General features: G+C 41.5%; 1 pseudogene; it reads left to right on the top strand.

The window, feature by feature from the left end:
* The first annotated feature begins 581 nt into the window (after positions 1–581).
* LOC126512362 (40S ribosomal protein S13-like) lies at positions 582–3,371 on the top strand (annotated as a pseudogene).
* Positions 3,372–4,783: the final 1,412 nt, after the last annotated feature.

The following is a 4,783-nucleotide window of genomic DNA, read 5'->3' as shown; positions in this document are numbered from 1 at the left end:
GAACACTCCTCCATTGCTGGTGGGAGTAGGAATTTGTACAGCTGCTGTGGATATCAGTATGGCTGTTTCTCAGAAAATTAGGAGTCTATCTACCTCAAGACCCAGTAATACCACTTTTGAGTACATACCCAAAAGAGGCACAATCACAGCGCAAGAATAGTTGTTCAACTATGTTCACTGCAGCATTATTCGTAAAAGCCAGGACCTGGAAACAACCTCAATGCCCCTCAACAGAATAATGGATAAAGAAAATGTGTTGCATTTACACAACAGAGTACTATTTGGCAGCAAAAAAAGACAATGACATCTTTAAATGTGCAGGCTAATGGATGGAACCAGAAAAAGAAAACCATATTGAGCGAGGTAACCCAGACCCAGAAAGACAAATATAATATGTACTCAGTCATAAGTGGATACCAGACATAAAGCAAAGAATAACCAGGCTACAGTCCACAATCCCAGAGAAGCTAGAACCCTCTTCCAGAAACAGGTGGAAGCAGATGTAGAGATCCACAACTAACCACTGGGCCGAGCTCCTGGTGAAGAGAGGGAGGGGCGATAATATGAACAAAGGGGTCAAGATGGGGAATCCCACAGATCAGCTGACCCGAGCGGGTGGAAGATCACTGACTCTGGACTGCCAACTGGGGAACCTGAAGAGGAGCAAACTAGGCGCCCTGAATACAGGTGACAGTGGTGTGACTTGGGCAGTATTTGTGACCACTGGCAGTGGGAACAGTTGACTTCCCCGGGGAGGCCTTAACCTCTCTCAGGAAAGAGTAGGGGGCTGAGGTGGGAGGAAGGGGGAGGAGCAGGAAGAGAGAAGGGAGGGGGAACTGGGATTTGTATGTAATAATTAAATAAATACATAAATTTTTTAAAAAGAAAACCTGTAAACTAATTCTCAAATATGAGCTGTATAGGTGACTTTATGTTGCAATGTCATGCAAAATAAACATGAGTATGCTCTTTCTATTTGTACTCATGTGTGGCTTCAATTTTGCAGTGGTCTGTGGCTTCCCATTTGGTCCCTTTCAGGTGCAGAAACAGAATTGACATCATCAAACATCACCTGTGTCCATGAGGACCCAGAAAGTGAAACACAGTGATTATCAATGTTTTAACTTATCACTTATATTAGAAGATGAATATTCCTACTTGTTTGTGTGTGTGGTTTATGTGTACCTGTTCACATCTGTACACGTGTGTGTACAGGTGCAATTGTGTCTGCACAGGTATAGGCCAGAGGATAATATTTAGTGTCTTTTTCAATTTCTCTCTTTCTTCTTTCTCTTGGCTTTTTGAGAAAGATATTCTCTGTGTAGCCCTGGCTATCCTGGAACTAGTTCTGTAAACCAGGCTGGCCTTGAACTCAAAGATCCACCTGTCTCTGCCTCCCTAGTGCTGGGATAAAAGTCGTGTTTGTTTTCTTTTGTAAGTTACAGTTCAGATGGATTCTATTGTGAAAGCTAACTTAATTGCAAGGTAAATATATTTAACAGGAAAGAAAAGGAAAAGAAGCAAAACCCTTTAGTAAAGGTGTGTTTGTTAGGCAGTGTGTGGAGGGTGTGACAGATATATGACATCCTGAAAGGGGAGAGTTTCACTAGATGACATTGGGACAAACTGAAGATACTAGAAAATCTATGAAAAGAAGTCTGGAGAGTTTGGGCTGCTAATTTTATATTGTATGCATTAGGTGATGGATAAGAGCACTGATGCTGCAAATATGACCCAGCTTAGACATATCCATGGCAAACATAATGTCATTGAAGAAACAGCTTCTTTGGGACATTGAAAGACATAGCTAAATCAAGAGGTAGATATGAAACATTAAAGGACATGTTAAAGTGGTTTTCTTTGTTCACTGTCAACATATCTGGTGTTTAGAGTTACTGATGGTACCCTGCTAATGGTTGGTGCATCAGTTACTTTGGGTTGATGTGAAAAACACTGACCAAAATCAACTTGAAGGGGGAAAGGGTTTATTTGGCTTACACTTCCATGTTGCTGTTCATCACTGAGGGAAGTCAGAGGAGGAACTCAAGCCGAGCCTGGAGGCAAGAACTGAAGCAGAGACCATGGAGGCACTCAGTTTACTGGCTTGCTTTTGCTTTTGTTCAGCCGACTTTCTTATACCAAGATCACATGCCCACAGTGGACTAGGCCCTACTACATCAATTATCAATCAAGGAAATGCCCCACATATATGCCCATAGGCTGATCTGATTGAGGCAATAGTTCAGTTGTGGATTCCACTTCCCAGGTGTGTCAAGTTGACAGCCTAGAATAACCATCACAGATTACTAGTTGATGGGGCTGGTGCCACTACTCACATTCCATAAGTACCGCTGCATAGTATGCCAAAGCACAAAAGCATTAAGGATGGTAACATCATGTAAATCATCATTAAGACTGTGAAAATCGAATGGGTCAGGGGATTAAATTATGACTTATTCCAGGAACTCCTGAGAAGTGGTGATGTTAACTATGGCGACATCATTTATTTTCCAGAAGTAAGAGTGCCAAATTGAGAACAAATGTGGAAATGATTTTATGCAAAAAATTATGACTATGAAATGGTGATGTGACATGTTACCAAGTCCTTTATGGCATCATTCATGCTAGAACTTGACGATGAAAGCTGGCTTATAGATTAACATTGTCAATGAATTTAACTTCCCATTTAAGTGAGTTAAATTTCACCCTCATGGTGCCAACCAGCTTATCAATACGTTTCAAACCATAGCAGCTGTCCAAATGAAGCAGAAATATGGCAAACTCAAACGAAGACAAACAGCTTTATGTATGTTGACACACTGGTTAAAAGGAGTCCTGTAAACAGTGAAGAATATGTTTCCCAGCATTTCCATTTGATGTAAGTATGAAAAGAGATTCCGTTCTCTTTGCTGCCAGACCCCTGCCACCACGGGTCACATGTCTGCTTCTAGAAAGGGCCTGTTCCAGTCAGCTCTGCCCTACCGACATAGGCTCTTCACCTGACTGAAATTGACATTTGGCAACAGAAAGGATCAGATTTAAACTGGGCAAGAAAGGCCTGACTCTCTCTCGAAGAGGTGTAATCCTGAGGGACTCGCAGGTCTCTTTTGTAACTGGCAATACAACCTTGAGAATTCTTAAAAATCAAAGGCCTTGCCCTGATCTCCCTGAGGATCTCTACCATCGGATTAAGAAAGGAGTCACTGTCTGTAATCATCTTGAGGGGAACAGAAAAGATAAGGATACCAAATTCTGCCTGATTTGGACAGAGAGCAGAATTCACCAGTTTGGGTTCATAGTGTAAGACTAAGCAGGACCTCCCGCCCACTTGGAAATATGAGTTGTCCACAGCCTCTTCTCTAGTAGTATAAACTTTCTCAAGTGTGCAAGCAATAAAATCACTTTAAATGTGTGTATGTGTGTGTGTGTGTGTGTGTATGACTCTCAGTCTTTTAAACTCTCTTAAGTTCTGTAGTATTTCTACTTAAAAATTTTTGAGATTTATTCATCCATTTTTATTTTGGGTGTATGGGTGTTTTGCCTGCATGTGTGTCTGTACCACATGTGTGTCTTTTGCTAGCAGAGGTTGGAAGAGAACAAAGGATCCCTCCCCTGTTGCCGGAGTTAAAGATCATTGTGATCTGTTTTGTGTGTGCTGATAAAAAACCAATGTATATTAAATATATATCAGAAATATACTACATAATTTCATATGTGATATCTATATCTATAAATAAATATGTGGATGTCAATATTTCCAGGAAAATAATCAACATTTTGTTTTGCCTTTTAGTTTATTTTTTAAAATATTTATTTTATTTTTATTTATGTGTCTCTGTATATATAAGAACGCCTGAGAATGCCAAGGAGTCCAGACGAGAGCACTGTATAACCTACGTCTGGAGTTACAGGCAGTTTTGAGCCTCCAAACAGTGGTGCTAGGAACCAAACTCCAGTCTCCTTTAAGAGTGGCAAGCACTCCTAAGTCCTGAGCCATCTCTTCAGCCCTAGGGCTCCATTTTCGGCTGATGCAATGTTACCTGCCAGTTTCCAAATGGAAAGCACAGAGCTGCAAAGAGCTGCAGTCTGGCCTTTAACTTGAAGAATATTTGATGATGTCTCTTTACTGAACTATTCTAGGTTCTGTCTTTCCTGAGACCAACATCTCCTTGCTTCACGTTCACACCTTACCCAGGCCGTTGCTTCTTGGCAGCACCTACATTTGTGAGCAATTTAAGAATGAAGTACACTAAAAATAAGAACTAAGGTATCAGATGCAATTATATACAAACTGTGCTGGCTGGTCTTATGTCAACTCGACATACAACTAGAGTTACCTGAAAGGAGGGAACCTCAATTGAGAAGATGCCTCCCCAAGATCCAGCTGCAAGACATTTACCTTTCTTCTTCTTTTCTTCTTCTTCTTTTAAAAAATCTATTCTTCTTCCATACAATACATCCCAACCACAGCCCCCCTACCTCCACTTCTCCCAGACTCCACCCTTCCTTCCCCCATTCACTGCTCTTCCATTTCCCTTCAGAAAAGAAGAGGCATCCCAGGGATAGCAATCGAACTTGACATAACAAGACACAATAAGACTAAGCACAAATCCTCAGTATCAAGGCTGGATGAGGCAATGCAGCAGGAGAAAAAGGGTCATGAGAGCAGGCAAAAGAGTAAAAGACTCCCCACACTCCCACCGTTAGGAGTTCCACTAAACCCCCAAGCTAAGCAACCACAACATACATGCAGAGGACCTAGTGCAGACCCGTGCAGGCTCTG

This window comes from Alexandromys fortis, unplaced genomic scaffold (assembly GCF_014885135.2).
Source record: "Alexandromys fortis isolate MF-2015 unplaced genomic scaffold, M_Fortis_MF-2015_v1.1 scaffold_108, whole genome shotgun sequence".
Lineage (NCBI taxonomy): Eukaryota > Metazoa > Chordata > Mammalia > Rodentia > Cricetidae > Alexandromys > Alexandromys fortis.
This window is presented reverse-complemented; position numbering and strand designations above follow the sequence as displayed.